At 43.6% G+C, this 17,654-nt stretch overlaps 1 long non-coding RNA gene across 1 annotated transcript; it reads right to left on the bottom strand.

Moving 5' to 3' along the window:
- Positions 1–1,184: 1,184 nt before the first annotated feature.
- On the bottom strand, positions 1,185–5,397 carry LOC138581895 (uncharacterized). The gene is made up of 3 exons (XR_011304849.1): positions 5,242–5,397; positions 4,696–4,812; positions 1,185–1,525 (listed from the first exon to the last, which is right to left on the bottom strand). It is a non-coding gene; the product is annotated as an uncharacterized lncRNA (long non-coding RNA).
- Positions 5,398–17,654: the final 12,257 nt, after the last annotated feature.

Genomic DNA, 17,654 nt, shown 5'->3' with positions numbered 1-17,654 from the left:
TTGATTTGACACAACACCACTAGGACTGCCTTATTTGTCATTTGATGGTCGACACTTGTCCCCATCTTAGATTTATGTTTAGATTAGGTGTTTTTCCAACCATTACACCACTTTCATTGTTCAATAAACACCCTTGAACTGTGATCACTTGTGTTCTGTCTTAATTGTTGTCACCATGAGTTATTCACAGTACATAACTCAAAAGAGAGAGAGAGAGAGAGAGAATCCTATGCAGAGGTAATCCTACGATGAGAGGATGTCATGGAGGGGCAGAGCCAAACTAGACGCGGACCCGGCATTAGCGCGGGACGTGAGATGATCACTAGCAAGATACTAGAAGACTGGCGTCCTGAATGGAAATTAGGGCAAAGTAGAGAGAGTGAGACGGAGATGCTAAAGCAAAGGCCCGCTCGGTGCAGCATCCACACAGAAGTCGTGGTGGCCCTGGGGCCCGTTACAAAAACGGAGTCCAGACCGCAGCAGTGATTGGTTCCCCTATCGGCGCATGAAAGGCGCATCAGCTGACGAGCAGGGTTGAAAAAGTAGAGAAGATTCTCCCGAAGAGGTAATGCCGCTGAGAGGGCCAAACAGATGTATGCACATCTGTGAGAGCCTAAAAGGTTATGGAAGACATGAACAAATTGAACAGACATACATCCACCAGAGACAATGATAAAGCAGGTGTTTTGGAGAAAAAAAGGGCTTTGGGGAAAACCCGGAAAGCGAGACATTGTTTAGTACTATCAGGCATAGAGGTATGATTGTCCTAAAACACTCTCTTTGGGAGATGGGTGGCCCATTATGCATGTATGGTATGACTATTTTGGACAGTTGTATGACAAAGGTGCTGAGAAAGTTGCTGTCAGACCAATATTGGGAGAATCTATTAAGGGTGCAGGATAGTGGTGGGATAGGGCATTAGATACACTACACACCTCTTACATACTAAGCATCCATAGCAGGAGTGGTCACTTGGCACCTGTGGCTACCTCACAATACCCTCCTAGACTTACCATTGGACTTCATGACATAGAGAAGAGCATATTGTGATATAAAAATACACAAACAGCAATAATGAAGAAAACACCTTGATGTGTTATGCTATTTATAGAGTTCTGTTACTAATGGGATAACAATGGTAAGGGTTGCCTCAGGAATGGCGCACTGGGACCAAGTGTGGAATCTACAGACCTTAGTCTCCAGGGGGGTGGAAAATGAGACAGATCAGAGGAGGGATAAAGATGGATCTGTTTTATTTTAAAAAATATTACAGAGAGTGAATAATGTGTGATGTCAAAACAGACCCACAATAAATGTTATGAAAATGTAATCTGTTGCAATACTATACCTTCTGAACCATTGGTAAAGAGCACTGCTAATTTCCAATGTTGAGTAATTAGATGTTGCTCAGTACATTGTACTTTCTTCTTGCAAAATGTGCAGATGTCGCTTTTGCTGCAGATGAAGATGAAATCATGTTGGTCTGAAAATCCAAACTTCATGTTTCTTTTTTTTATCTGTTGATCTGTGAATGACATGCAATATTTAAAATATAATTAAATAACAAAAAGAAAACACCATGAATACAAATCTAAATAAAATTAAACCTATAATTCATGTGCATTGCCAATGCAGCATTTCCTTTTAACTTTGCAAAAGCACCTCTATAAGGCCTAAAAGGAACACACTAGAACCCTTGCCTTATTAACTACAATCCGCCTTCTGAAGACTGATGGAGGCATTGATGATGTTTTAGGCCTTTGGCATGCAAAGAAAGACAAAAGTAGTAAATATAGCATGAGATATTTAGTGGCATCTATCCTTCTATGAGAGCCGTTCTTTAATAATTTGTTTTGGATAAATAATTAAGCGTGGTGTCAAATTCAAAGCTTAGCCTTGAAAAACGATGTGACTCTTCCTCTATAATCTTAACACATTTGGAATGAGTTATTTAACGCTATCCATTCTTTCAGATGCACTACAGAAATAATCTAGTCACATATGTTCTGTATAACAAATAGATGATTTAGGAAAAACGGAGCAAGGCATGTGTAACATCCACAACACCTGCTTGGAGGGGATTAGCATTTTCTAAGAAAGAGGGAGAGTACCTTTTTCCTTTTGGTGGTATTCCTTTGTCACGTGCTAGCAACACTACTTTGTATCTGCACAGGTCCCGGAAAAAGGTTTGAATCTTAGATACCAAATGGATTGTGCCATAAAACCTGTTTTTGTAATTAAATAATTGTAGTACTATGTGCCCAAAAAAAGGATACCGTATTGGTACTTGCCTACGTTCCTAGCCATTTAGCATTGTGGACAAATGCTAGTTAAAATTATGAGTAAATATTACTAAGAATACTTCAGCCAGTGCACAATATATGTGTAGCCCTAGAAAACACTTTGTTAAAATGTGATCATGTTTCAAATCATACAGAATGCAACGTGGGACATCTAGTACAGCGGTGTATTATATTTACGAACTAAAAGACTGTTTTCTTTTCATTGCTTTTCAAGCACATTATGGGATTTAATGTATAAATAGAGCAAATGAGTGATTGCTAAAAGTTTTTGAATTAATCGTAACCTCTGGCATTGCTCGAGGAAACACTCTAGGCAATCATTCTTCGGTTTGCCAAGCCTTTACAGAAGGGGAGAAAAACATGTACAAATAAAATATTTTTCCACAAAAAAGGGGAAGTCTATCAAGGACACATTTTTAAAATCCATTGACAACAAGCAACCACAGACATATTTCAGACTCATTCTGCGTCATCAGCAAGGTATTACATGGGTCTCTAGGCACAACATGTTCTGGACCCACATCTGGGCTGAAACATGTGTAGGATTGATTACATTTCTGTGCAGAGGGGTGGTCTGCAATTCAGGCTGCACCGCTTACATTAATGGTAGGACCAAAGCAAATGTAAATATAGCTGGTTCCTTTTTGCAACAGTGAACACATGCTTAATATATGGTGTGGAAAGTTGCACAGAGCAATGTCAGTGGTTAACATCATTTCATAATGCCCACCCCTCACATGTTTTGGTTAAAGTATGTATGAATATATCAACATTTGGAGAAACAATTGCAATCAATCATTGCTTCACTGCACACTTAATTTTAGGGAACACGTATAAAGAAATATTCATTAAATAATAACAGAGTAATTAGGCACTGGGTGGGAATTAATATATTTAGGAAGACTTCAGAAAACACTCACTCAATGGATTACTGTAGGTACTTGGAAATAATTACTTGGTGTAGTCACCTGAAAAGTGCTAATAAGATCATTATACTGATTGATGATGTCTGTTCCTCTGTGCGATAGAAATCCTAACTGACCAAAAGTGCAAAAATATTTAAGAACTGTTAGGTAGTAGAAGTAGAAGCGGGACAAAAAGGTGGCATGTTTGTTGGCCTAAACTCATATTTACCAAAAGAATTACAAAAAACCCTATCTGTCCCTAAAACTAAGAGGGGTTTGTTTCCCTGTATCAAATAACAATAAGGATGATGTTAGAATGTCAAACAAAAGCAAATAGTTAAATGTCCTGTGCCCAAACCCTATTTCCGACCTTTACACTCCAAAGAAAACTGTAACATAAGTGATACACTGTTTTCAGAAGGATGGATCCACCCTCCACAAATTTCATACCCTGCTCCTTTATTTGCTCTGCGCCCACCAACCCCTACTGGGGCACAACCAGGGTATTCCCTTCCCTGCCCTCCACACCCACCCCCACAAGCCCTATTTGGCCCACATCTCCGGGGCAAACACCACTTGTCCCTTGCTTACTTTCATGCATACTCATTAACACAAAATCTGCTGGCAAAAAGAAACACATCATATACAACTTAATTCCCTCGGAAAGTCCAGACTTCACTTTCATCACAGAAACCTGGTTCTCTGATGTCTTCTCATCCATCGCACACGAGGCATTCCCCCAGGCTACACACAGCAGCCATAACAGAACTAGCAGAGCAGGCTGGATTGCATCCTCCACAAACCAAACCTCTTCATTTCACACTCCACAAAACAAGCCTGGAACACAGACTGCAAATCCTTCCTTGTGACATTTCCCATCAACCCATATCTTACACACAGTTTTTACTCATCTACAGACATCCAGCAAACACCTCCTACTCAAGGCAGGAAAAACAGATATCATAATTTGCGGGAAGATAGCTCTCTTCCCCCAAACCACCCCTTTGTCATCCCCCAAAACACTGCAGCTACGCTCCTACTGGACCTTGACCAAAGAGAGCACATGACGCCCACCGACCGTGCCCTCCCTGGCTTTCTATAGGGTGACAAGCCACTTTAAAACAATGACCATCACCCACCATGCCCTCCACAAGACAGGCCCAGAATACCTCCAAAAGAACCTCATCAATTACCAACCCAAAAAAAACTTGCAATCGGGCAACAAGTCCATGATTCACATTGGGTTAGTGTTAGGAGAGGATCCAACCTATGTGGATCTCTCCATGTAAACATGCGGTATATAGTTCTTTTACATTGATTTCTATTGTAAGCCTCATTTTAGGGACCTGTTTGTTCTTAGAATACTTGGTGCCTAACTACGGTCTCCATGTATACTTGTTGTGATTCGGAATGTGGAATGGTGGGGGTTGGAGGTTGAAGCTCTGCAGGGAGTTTGTGTCTGGCTTCCAGGCTGGGGTTTGTCTTACCCTGTCTCTTGAACTAAACCTCCTCGAAGTTTCTTCTTGGTGTGGCGTACTTCATTGGTGGGGCCCTCCACAACAGTTATTCAACCACCTCTGAGGTAAGCCAGGGCAGCAATGAACCTGCAAATAAATTGTAACAGGCGACAGAGAAAATAAAGTCCAGCAGAAAACAGGACAGAATGCACGCAACATTTGCGAAACCAGGAAAACAGCCGAAACACAAGGGTAGGTATCACATTCCATGCTCATGGAAAATAACCGATGGCAACGCCACCAACTCACACACATCTGCCAACACACAACACTCTTAAGATACAACACACAGCATATCTGCCATAAAAATACAGCTTTCACTTACGACAAAAATTCAGTCTAGATGTACACATAATGAATCTGCCGCGCCTGCATACTATACCGATGATCGTACTGCACCCATCCACATGCCACCTTGATATTGGTAGGTAGTAGGGACTTGACTACCCCATCCTACTTTGTATTGACCATAATACACAAAACCATTCTAAAATCATCAGAACAAATGTCTCATACCTTGGACTCTGCTCCATCAGGGGCGTTCACCATTTGCGAAAAGGCAGGGCTATACAAATGACAAATTACATCACATTATATGACCTTTCGAGAGGCTCTGAAAACTTTCATGGGGCAAGCTTGAATGTGTTATATCTAAGGGCTGTTTAAACTAAATCTGAATATTTAGCGACATTTGTAAAAGATGTTTTCATGATCATGCATATACTCAGAAATAAAAGTTATAAATATTATCAGTAGGATATGGTTGTTTTGTATTTATCATAGTTCGTACAGACAAGTGTGAAATGCATGAATTAATGTACAACAACACACACTTTAATATTGCTACCATACTGTTTTTGAAAAAATGTACACAATACAATTGACATTTAAAGCATTAAACAATAACAGATTTAGGATTGAACTGTTTTTTAAGTTTAGTACTATTCAAGAAAAGCACAAGATGCAAATACTTACATTAAATTGTTTCGATCCTGCAAACTTTCAGAATAGCACGTGCAGTTTGTTTAAAGATGTAACTCAAACTAGAAAAGGGACCATCACTAAAACACATGAAAGTTCACATTAGCGTCTGAACAACTGATTTCCATGGGATGTGTTGGTCTGGTGGTTAAGGAGCTAGCCCCGACATCGGGAAGGCTTGTGATCGAATCCCCTTAAGAGCTTTCCATTTTTATTTTTAAAATAGGATTATAATTAATTGGAGCTTCCCATTTTTATTTTGAAAACAGAGGATTACATTTTAAAAACGAAGCGACATCGGGACATCTATTAGTTTTGCTGTGGAAGCGACACGCGGGACATATATTTGTTTTGCCCGGCATGTTACACCTGTTACTTACTTTAAGTTAGAGGAAATAAACTCCTGCCACGAGCGTGATAGTCTAGTGGAGAAAAAGCTAGTTTCAACACCACGAGGTCTTCTGATCGAATTCAACAAGGAGCTTCTCATTTTTTTTTTTTAAATTGGAGGTTCACGTTTTTATTTTTAAAAAAAGAGGATTATAATTTGAAAAACAAACAAATATGAGGTACATCTGATATTTGTGGGGCCTGGCATGTGGCACCTGCCAGTAGCACGTGTCACTTGCCAGTGGCACGTGTCACTTGTAGACACATCCCCAGAACGGCAGCAGACCCCATGATGGCACTTCTGTCTTTGTAGCTCATTATTGGGCTAATGCTGTGGGACCACGGTACTGCATCCCCACCTGATCTGGGTGCGTGCAGATCAGCATGTGTAACCTGGGAGCCCCCAGGCCACTGTCCAACGGTGTGACCAGAGCCCAGTTTCTAGCCCGGGAGCCCCCGGCAACTGATGTCCTTGTTAGACAGGTCCCTCTGGGACCACCACATACAATTAGGTCTACAGCTGTAAGCAAAACCAACCTTTGATATAAGTCTGTACTACACATTTTAGTGGTAGCAGGGCTGAGTAGTCAGGCTTATCTCAAGAGGGAATGTGAGCAGTACTAGATATTACACAGAGGACTTACAATCACAGTGGTTCAAGTAGACACTTATACTCAAGGTTTCTTGGTAAATACACAGATATACTTCAGTACTAAACCAATAAGTTTCTGAACAAGTTAGGCTCCCCTGAAGTGGGAGCAAAATGGCACTTCAGTGACTTTCAAAATGAGTAAAAAGGCATAAAGTAGCAGAATAGATTACATATACTTGGTAGACCGTGAAAATAGTTTCAGTTCACGAGGATAGTTCAATTCAAGTAAATAGGCCAGTCCAAAGGCAATGGGCTAGTTCTGGACAGGAAAGAGCAGTTCTGGTATCAAATGGTAAAGTCTTTGCAAAAGTTCTTAGAAGTAGTTTTGGCGAAAAAAAAATCATATGTCGGGTCACAAGCTGATTAGGCCTGCAAGTTGGGAAAGTTTCACAAACTTAATCCGCGAGAGAGAGGTTTTCTCAATCGAATCGGCACAGTACCTTATTATGAAGAAACACATGCTGAAGTTGTGCTTTCGTGCACGGGATCGTTGAAGAAAGCAAAAACGATGGAGTCACTTCAGTTTCCAATAGCTGTAGATTCAAGAACACAAGCTGGTGTCCATCTCCCTGGTTAATCCTAACCAGCCGTGAGAATGTTATCCAGGTGTCTTACGAGTTAATTGGTCCCACCAACTCAAAGGAAGAAGCCGTCCTTGAAGGAGCTTCTCTGTCGAATGGAGCTTTGGCAATTCGGACCTGCAGCAGGGCTTCACTGTGCAAACCAATGATGCAGGAGTTGCAGCAGCCGTCCTCTTCCAGCACGTCTTCAGTTCCTTTGTTCCAGTGGTCGACTCTGCCTTCAAGTCCAGGAGACTCGCCTTTTAAACGGTTTTCTGCCATTCATTCCAACCTAGCTGTCACTCACCCAACAGGGTGGCTGTCCTTGCCGGACAGTCAGCCAGCCAATCACACCAGAGGGCATTTGGGTCTCCTAGGAGACTAACCACAGGGAGTTTCGGGCACCTCCCTTACTTCCTGCCCACCCCAGACACTCAGATGCCAGAGGCGGTCTTCACTCCTGAAGCCCGCCAAAGGCACATGAACAAAGGGACCAAACCTGGTTTGGCGTGCAGAGACAAACTCTAGAAGTACCTTTCCAAAAAGAAACGGTGAAAAAAGAAGATCAGGAACTGTTTAAACAAAGTTAAGGACACAGCAATCAGGGGGATCCCTGAAACTGTCCAAGTCCGTGGGTCCACGGCAATATGGTTATTTGCTGGGTGCACCCAGCAACTGTTTCATTGGCCCGTGTGCCCACAAGCTAGTCACAACACCTCCCAGGTGCTTCAGAATGTTGGCATGTATGGCCAACGACCAGTTGGGAATCGGACCATAGCAGCCAAAAATATGATTTTAAATTCTCTATATACAAGAAATGGAATCAAGAGATACTAATTGTGAGAAAAATCAATTGTAATAAATGTTTTTTGTTCTGTCTTCTCTTCTCTCTATGCATATTTACTATTGTGTTCTATTTTTAAGTTTTGAGACCTGCCGACAATGTTTTAAATGTGAGGGTTTTTTTGTGCTTATTTGGTTTGGTCAGCTTGTTTTGAAGGGTGTGGTGTCCCTTTAAGTTAGCACACGTGGCGGAGTGATGTAACACAGTCGCGTGTGGATGCAAATAAAAGGGGTCAGTCACATGCGCTCGACAGAGCTTGCGTGGAGCCTGGACGGGACGCGGAGCCTTACAAGTCTTCTGTCTGCCAGGGGCGGGGGCTCACAGTGTGCAAGCAAGGCTCCTGCTAAGGGGCCACTTACCACTTTGGCAACAAGGTGGTCGTCCATGCTGACACGGACCAGATGGGCCATGCAGCGTTGAAAGAAGAGCGACAGGTCGTAATACTATTTTCTCTCATACCGCACTTCTGGCGCGTACAGCATTTTTCGGCTGGCATTTTTGCAGCACATGGTGTGGGAGGTTGCGGTACCTGTGGGATATTTTGACCCAGTCAGAAATGCCTCACTACATGATTTTAATGCAATGGTGAAAGAAACAGCCCAATATGACCGCGCTGACTCCGGTGCGCACCAAAATCTTTAAAAACTTTGTTTGTGTCACAACCAGAAAAAGAAAAAGGCTGTACACCCTGACACACACCATTCAGGTGGGGGTGAAAACAGAGTCCTCATTGCAGGAGCATGCCATTGGGCTCTGCCACATTCAACATGGAGCAAAGGAAACAAACAGCATTACTGAAAACCTTAAAATGCCTCTTCTAAATGTCATTTTTCAACCTTCAAAGTGCTGTTTTGCGCCAACTTCATTCATTTCTCATAAACCACTGTGATCAAAAAGGCCCTGAAATGCTCAGGATCATCCATAGTGGCTCAGGGGAACAGGGCCTCATTTGAATGACAGCTCCAGGAAAAAGTATCTTTGTAAAAGCAAACCCGAGGTTGTGTTTTCATTTTTCCATGGGCAACGCGGCTAAAACTTTGCAACAAGTATCAAGGATCAGCTGTCCAGAGAAAGACTCTCAACAAATGCTTGATACATTTATCCATGCTGAAAACCATTCTAGCACTCAAGGGAAGGACAAGAGCTGACTAAAATGGGTATTTGCTGCAGAGGAAAACCGAATTTAATAGAAATAAGTTAAATGTGCTTTTTCCTGATTGAAGAGCAAAATCGCCTATTTTAAAAGTATATCAATGTGTAAAGGCTTGGTTATTTAAGCATGTGAAAGGATTTTCTACTGTTAGAAATACATATATAAACTGTTTAATTCTATTTGTTTAAAAGTTAAGATTTAAAAGTATACATCAAAGCAAAAACCTACGCTGAATGGCAAACTACTCAAAGAAAAAAATAAATCTGCCATCCCAGAGTGCCAGCCCTGAGAAAGGGTGACACCTCATAAACCTCTGGAGCAGGAAATGCTAATTGCAAGCATGGGGGCTTTGAATCCCAAGACAATGGGGGGTTCCCCAGTGCATCAGACATTCGTCTTTGCCTAAGGCTGAGACACTAGCAAGCTAAGACTCTCACCTGTCAAGTGCGATAGGCAGGAAACTTCAGTCAAAGAAAAGAGGCCCCTCATGCTGTTTCAAAGGAATTTGACAGCTGCTGCCAGTTGAAAGAAAAGAAAAAAAGCAGCTAAGGACATTTGGTGTTTAAATGCCTATTTGAAACTGAACTTTAAAGACATTTAACTTTGCCACAAGAATTAGGAAATATCTGAAAGTTGGTAGTTGTAATTATAATTTTCTGCTCTTTCTTTGAAGACGTGATTGAACCTATTACTGCATAAGGAACAGACGTTGTGAAGAATAACCGTTTGTGGGGAAAGTATGGAAATTGCGCACATGACATTTTGTACACATATCCCGGGGTAAATGCGCATCTATGTACAAAATTGGGAACTTTTAGGCCAAATCTTTCATGGTTACAATTGCCAAAATGTCGCCGAAAGCCTAAACCAGGTCCCACAGACTGGGGATTTGGATTGAAATGTGACCCATGAAATATGTAACCTGTGCATCTGATTTTCTCAGAGGTCATCACTGTATAAATATGTATTTGTGCGAAAATTAGATTTTAGTTCTAGGAGCTAGGGGAGGTTCCTAGACATTGTAAAAGTAATACCATAAAACATGACAGCCTTTTCTGTTAGCCAACCAGCAAAGAGCAAGGCGGAAACTATGCTCTTGCCCAATCATAGCATCATGGGTGTGGGCTGTAGGACTGCCCCTGCCATCTAATTTAGTGATGTCATTTGGCATGATAAGTAAGGGAACCTCATAGCACACAGGCGACTGATTCCTGACTTCATCCTGATTTTCTGTGTGGCGCCCTGTTCCTGAATTCTCCATCCTTGTTCCTGATTTTACTTACAAAGCCAAAGCATCAGCATTGCTGAACTCCTTTTCAGCTAGGCCTCAAAATTCTGAAGCAATCCCAAAACCCCAGGGAAGCAGCTTGCAACTACTGAAGGCTTGCCTGCAGCAAACTCGCCATCCCTCTGATATCCAGTCTCCAGTAACCCGAAGGGGCAATCCAGTCCGGTGCAGCCCAGCTGACCCTGTTCTGCCAGATGTGCCCTGCTGTTCTTGGTTAGACTGATCCGTGTGATGACCAGAACCCTTGACGGTCCTAAATCTTAAATTAAAGTGTACTGTAAGTATTAATAGGAAGCATAGAAAATCATAGCATACCTTGTTTTGTCCCATCCCAATCTCTAAACTATCCAACCCTTACCTTAATAACTTGTCACATTGTCAGAATCCTTATTGCAATCCTGTCTTTGATCTATCTTGCTAAGCGCCATTTCTTTAGTCATTTTCATCTTGTGTAAATCTTAACCCATCCATCCTACTTCGAGGGATCCGACTGGTTCCGCCAGGAGAGGACACTGGGGATTTGGTGTTGAAGTCATGAATCGACTACAGAGATTACTTTGTCCCCCCTTGGTATTCTAGCCGGAACTCTCTAGTCATAGAGTAAAACTATACTAAATATTTTCTTATCCAAAGTGAGTTCTTTTCTGTTTTCACTGCCCGTTTTTTCTAAAAACGCCTCTCATACAACCTTCCATATCTTCCTCCGTTTAATAGCTGGAGACTTAATTTCAACTTTGACTTATACATAAGACCTGTAGCTACATCCCAACACAACTGCACGGCAAAACAGTGTATTTCACCCGCTTTTCTTAAAAACCGTTTCTTGAATTTTAGGCAGGAATTTGCATTTATTTATTTATTTATTTATTTTGACAACTTTATTTAAAGATTTATCAAATGAAATACATATCATTCCAAAACAACAATTATGATAACAAGAAAACGACAAATAAAATGAAAAAAGCATTATACAAGTTGATACAAATAGTACAGAATAAATAAGAAAAACCTATCAATTATCTCTACTAATCGCAACAAAACTAATTTGAAATGATAACTAGCCAAAAATCAGAGGAAAACAAGAGAAAAAAACAAAAAAAAACACAACCACACAACACAAGACAAACACAATAAAAAGAACACAATAGTAAATTAACCACTCTGAAACAAAAACCATCAACCATCAGCACTTAATTCACACATAGAGTTCATTAAAAGCCTCCCACTGTTCCTTATAAAATTCTTCTTTATGTAAAGCATAATACTTAATCCTCTCAAGTCTTGAGAGCAACTGCACCTGCGATAACCATTCATCAATAAATACTTGGTTTCTTTCTTGTCTTCCAGAGGCGTAAAAATTGACAAGTCGCCACCAAAAACACCTTATTAGCCCAACACAGAGTCGCATAGCTAAAGTGACGAGTGCCCACTGGTGATTTCAAAAGAACTGATGATGGTGTCCTTGGAAAAGAGATGTTCCCGACCAAATCAACTCTATCCAAAACCTCACTCCAAAAACCTTTAACCCTCGAACAATTCCATAACATGTGAAGCAAAGTGCCTTCCTCCGTAGAACAACTCCAACACATACCATCCTCCCTTAAGCCAAATCTGTGCATTTTAACTGGAGTCCAAAACAGACGCCCCAAAAGTTTTACACGTGTGATTTTCAATTTCAATTATTTCCAAACTTCCATTAAGATTCAAAGTGTTTCATTTTGCTCAAGCTATAGCTTATGATTGTTAGCATCTTTGCCATGTTCCTCCCATGGAAATGTATATTGATTTAAATATTTTTGCATACTTTTCATTGTTTTGCTAAGCCAATTTCGAATGTTGTTTTAAAAGTGTAAGTCTTCCAACCCGTTTTACTCACTTGTTTGGGAAGGGAAGGTGTTATTTAAATTCTGTTCACTGTTCTTTATTCCTGAATACCTGCTGCTTCCTTTTCTCTGTTTAGAATTGATTATTTGTGGGTTAAGGAATTTGCAGGGGGAAATCCTAAGCTAAGTGCTATCTTTTCAAACAAGCCAAACGTGTTCTTTTCTCTGATGTTTTATATTCTGTGTTGCTAAAAGTGAATTTAACTGCCTTACATATCTTATTATCTATTATTGTCACTCCATTGGTAATTGCTGCTCCCTATTACAAAGTATATGTGCTATTTGAATTTTAAATTACTAAATAAATATTACATTTATCAACCGGCCTGATTCCTGGTCCATTGTGACCTGGGGGTATTTTGAGAAGGGGTGTGGTATGAGTGGTATATCACTCAGAATATTGAACCTATAGACATAATAAAATAAGTATTTCATTTGTGCGCTGCATACTAGGCTGAGACCAGGGTGTATCGCCTGATTGAAATCCTTAACATACCATAAAGGAGTGCTTGTGCACCTCCCACACCAGGTTTTTGGGATATCCCACGTCCACGTGGGCGCTGGATTGCATTCTGGAGGTTTTGAAACCTCCATCTACTTAAGGAAGGTGAGAGATCGAGGACTGGGAAGCAGGGAGAAGGAGCACATGGTTTTGGTGTCTCTCTCTGTCACTCACCATTCGTAGTTCCTGTTTGACTCACTCATCTTGGGTGGTGAAGGGGTGTATTCCTTTCAGAAACACTACTCTGTTACTGTGTGCAGTCGGGTAGCATTCGCCTTTCAGGTTGTGCCCAATATTTACTTGGGCCCCTCAGTGTGGTGAGGAGGGGCAGGACTTGCTAGAAAAAAAGGGCATCCCAGTGGTGCTGAACATTCTGGTGGATTTTTGTTTGTTCTACCTCGGACTCCAATGTGGGTTGCGGCCCCTAGCAAGGAAGGGGTGCTTGTGCACTCACCAACATGGCGGATGAGTGACAAACAGGTGGAGGTCATTTTGGAGTTCTGCCAGCTGTGCAAGGGGGCGCCTATGTCCTGCGCCAACTGGGTGAGTTGACCCCTATAACTGAGTTTGACGTCTCGGGGGGTGCCATGAAGCATGGGTCCACGCTGGAAATCCTGGATTGATTGCATGGACATATATTTCAAGGCCACGAGAGAGACTGATGAAGAAAGTAAGTTGGCAACTCTTTTGTACTCGGCTGGCCCAGCAGTACATAAGCTGTTTCAGTCATTAGAGCCTGTGGATGCGTCCTATGCTGCGGCGAAAGATGCACTGCACAAACATGTCATGCCTCTAGCAAATGTGTACTATGAGAGGTTCATCATGTGCAGTGCCCGGCAAAAGGACAACAAGTCTCTGGACGGGTTTTATGGACGCCTCCGGCAGATGGTGACATCATGTGTGTGAGACAATGAACAGGCCATGATTCAGAACCAGCTCATTCAGGGCTGTGTGTTGGGGAAACTCTCATGTCAAGTCCTGAGGTCTTCCTGGCCTCATGCTGCCCCGCATCTTGGAGCTGGAATGGTCACATGAGGTGGCAGAGGCGTGGGCATCAAGAATGGATGCAGCGATTCGCCCTGCCAGGTCGGAAGAGGTGTGTGCCGTTGGCCATGGCTAAGGGGCGAGAAGGGCCCATCGGCCCGCTGCGCAGCAGAGGAACAGAAACAGCCGGGGACACGAGTCGTGCATGAAGTGTGGGTATGATTTGTTGCACCCTGCAGTTCCCTGCAAAAGGGAAGGTTTGTCGATGGTGTGGCACAATGGACCATTATGCCTGCATGTGCAGGGCTTCATTGCCAGTGGTGGTCCACGAGGACCAATTCGGGCTGGTTTCTTCCGACAACATCCGACCAACGTGGCACTCGTGGATCAGGAAGAGGATGGAGCCACACAGGACCCGGAGGAAGAGGAGGAGGATGAAAATATATTCTTCATCTCGAGTGTGAATGTCCTGGAGGCGAGGGCCAGGAGGCAGCCGAAGTGTATGGTACAGGTGGATGGGTCGCCAGTACTGGTGTTGGTGGACATAGGTGCCTCAGTCAATGTCATGACCAGGGTACACGATGAGGTGTTGAGAGAACCCTACAACGTCCGAAGGCACGGATATTCATATTCGGGGGTGAGCGGCCCATCCCGCTGGTGGGGGTGTTCGTGTCAAAGGTCAATCAAGGCATGCTTCTTCGTAACGGACGTGACCACCAACACCCTCCTGAGCTGTGCTGCTGCAGAAGCGCTAGGCATCATCAGTTTTGCCTACAGCGTGTTTGTGGAGAATGTGCCGGCAGTCCTCGAAAGGTTAGGAGAGCTGTTCACAGGGATTGGGCAGATGGTTGGTGAGTCTGTGAGGTTACACATTGATGAGTCCATTCAACCAGTGGCCCTCAAGGACCGAAGGGTCCCTTTTCATCTCCGGGACCTAGTAGACAAGGATTTGGAGAACCTTGTTAACCTGGACATCATTGAAAAGGTAGAAGGCCTGATGCCTTGGGTCTCGCCCATCGTAATCACTCACAAACCCAAACTGCTGGACTCCCTCAGGATTTGCGTCGACATGCGACTCCCCAACAAGGCAATCAAGCGGGAGAGGCACCTTACCCCAGCAATTGATGACATTGTTGCAGGGTGCAAGGTTCTTCTCTAAACTGGACTTGAGAGCAGGTTACCACCAGGTCACGTTACATCCAAAATCTCGATATATCACAATGTTCACGATACACAGAGGGCTGTATCGATACAAGCACCTCCGTTTCAGTGTGTCCTCAGCCACTGAAGTCTTTCATAACTTGATACAGGGGGCCCTGGCGGACTTGAAAGGTGTCCTGAACATCAGTGATGATATACTGGTGTTCTCCAAGTCGGAGGTGGAGCACATGGCACGGCTGGTGAGAACCCTAGAAATCATTCAGGTTCTGGGCTTGACGCTTCATTGAGAGCAATGCGAGTTCCTTCGGACGAATATCGAGTTCTTCGGATTTGTATTCAAAGAAGTAGAGGTGTCCCTGGATTCCCGCAAGGTCAAGGACATCATGGAAGCAAGGCCCCCCCAGAGCATGTAACATACGTTTGCAGTTTCCTGGGGATGGTCATTGTTAGGGAGAATTCTCTGTTTAGGCTGAATTTCCTAACCTACTGAGTCCCCCAGCAGCTTTGCTGGATTTCTGGAGTTTGTTTTTTTCCATCCTGCCAAGAGTGAGACTCTTTTCTCCCACTCTTGGACATGAATGTGGTTAATTCCTTTGAATGTCCATGTGTTCTATGGGCTATGGGGTCTTTTACTCCATAGGGTCTCATGTGTTTTACTATGTGTGTTACACCGCACCCTCCGTGCCGTAACACTGGGGTGTCCTAGAGGATCCCCACCATCATACCCTGGGACTGACTACTGTCTCCCAGGGCATGTAAAGTCACCATTGGCTTTACTAGACCTAAATTTACTAACAGAACTAGTACAAACCATCCTATTGTGGACGTACTGGTAGGGGTAATTCGATTACCCCTGGGTCTGTTGCTCGAGGGGGCACTGTCCCGTCCCCCCTCATCGAGTTTTGGCTGGTGGCAGTGGAAACTACTTTTTATATTCGACCCTGAATATATTCCTATGGGATTCTTCCCATTGTTGGAGGCTAATACTTTTTCACGTTAGTCTCTAACATACCGCCGGTTTATTTGTCTTAAATAAATCTACCGGTTGGTATTTTCTGCCAGAACTCGGTTTTTAAAATGGCGTATATGTTCGCCTCTGTAACTCCGAACCAAAGGTTGAGCCCTTTGTTCCACTTTTGGCGGGCTTCTGCACAGAAGCCCTCCAAAGTGGTGCCACTCTGTCTGGGTACCACAGGGGGTGTGGGAGGGGGTTTTGGCACCCTGGACTGAGTTGCCTTGCCAACTCAAGTCGCACTCTGGTGTGATTGGCCCAAGTGGTGAACCGCCCCGCTCACCACTTAGCGTGTTTTGATTGACAGCTAGGCTGAATGAATGGGGGTTTTCTGCATAAAAGCAGGGCTTTTGGGACTGGATCTTCAGAAGTCGCCACAGGACCTAAGAATCCGACAAGGGTAAAGCTGAGCCGACCTGCATCGACGACACCTCCGGTGGAGCCCTCCTGAACCGACTCACCACTTCCCAACGACAGAGGAGATCTCCCGGCCGGAGAGTCTTCTTCCCCTGACTGGTGGGAACAACCAGTCCCCTTTGCTTTTGTTTCGCTTCCAAGGTGTAGTGGTCGAATTGCCCGTGCGGAGCACCCCGGCAACCGGATAGCCACTAGCCCGTACCGCGGCCAAAAGGTGGTGCCTTGTGACGGAGCACTCCGCGGCTGGTCTCTTCCCTGGTGGTGCAACGATCTTCAACTTTTCCTTCGACGACGAGACCATCTCATCTCTTGGCAAAGCCCCGACTTGCATCCACCACCAGGAACAACTGCCCCCGCCGGAGCTGTCTCTACACTTACAAGGTACTGTGTCCACCTGGCTTCCTTGTGACGGGTAGCGTGGGGTGTCTTAAATCCCTACCTTCCCCCTGGGTCACCTCCAGACCGTCGTAACTTTCTGTTCTAAACTGGTCCAACCTTTCTGTGACAATTTTGCTACAAAGACTCGAAGTGCATTTCTACTGTGATACTTTTTGGGGCATATCGTCTTGCCTCTCTCCGAGTGGGCCTGGCCTCTGAACTGGGTGATCTACAGTAGACTCTGCCGTACTTGCCTTGCATTTACTTCGACAAAGTGTTGGTACCGTGTTGGTTTCATACCCTGCCTTTTCTCCCCTGTTCTAACGAATATTAGAGTGCCATCACCTCTGTCTGCAAATAAGTGGTGCCGTTGAACCTAGACTTGTCGAAATATTGTTAGAGGATTGAGATACTTATAGTAATTGAAGTTGTCTGCCGTATTAGTGCCAGTCTGTTCTTCATAGATGTGTTCCTAAAATAAATAACTATATATCTTTACACCAAAGCTCCGTTCCGTGTCTGCTTGTTCTACTGTGTAAATTGCCCTATCTTGTATACTCCACATACTGCCTAACTCTTCTTGAGCGGAGTCTGACTGCTCAGCCACAGCTACCAAGTGAATCTGTGTGGTACAGACTGCTACCAAGTGGGTTTACTGCCAAACACCTGTAGGCCTAAATCTTTTGCAGTGGTCCCAGAGGGAACTGCACAGGTTTCTGCTTAA

This window comes from Ambystoma mexicanum, chromosome 3q, assembly GCF_040938575.1.
Source record: "Ambystoma mexicanum isolate Mex_15411 chromosome 3q, UKY_AmexF1_1, whole genome shotgun sequence".
In the NCBI taxonomy this organism is placed as follows: Eukaryota; Metazoa; Chordata; class Amphibia; order Caudata; family Ambystomatidae; genus Ambystoma; species Ambystoma mexicanum.
The sequence above is the reverse complement of the archived record's forward strand: the minus strand, read 5'-3'. Positions and strand labels throughout refer to the sequence as shown.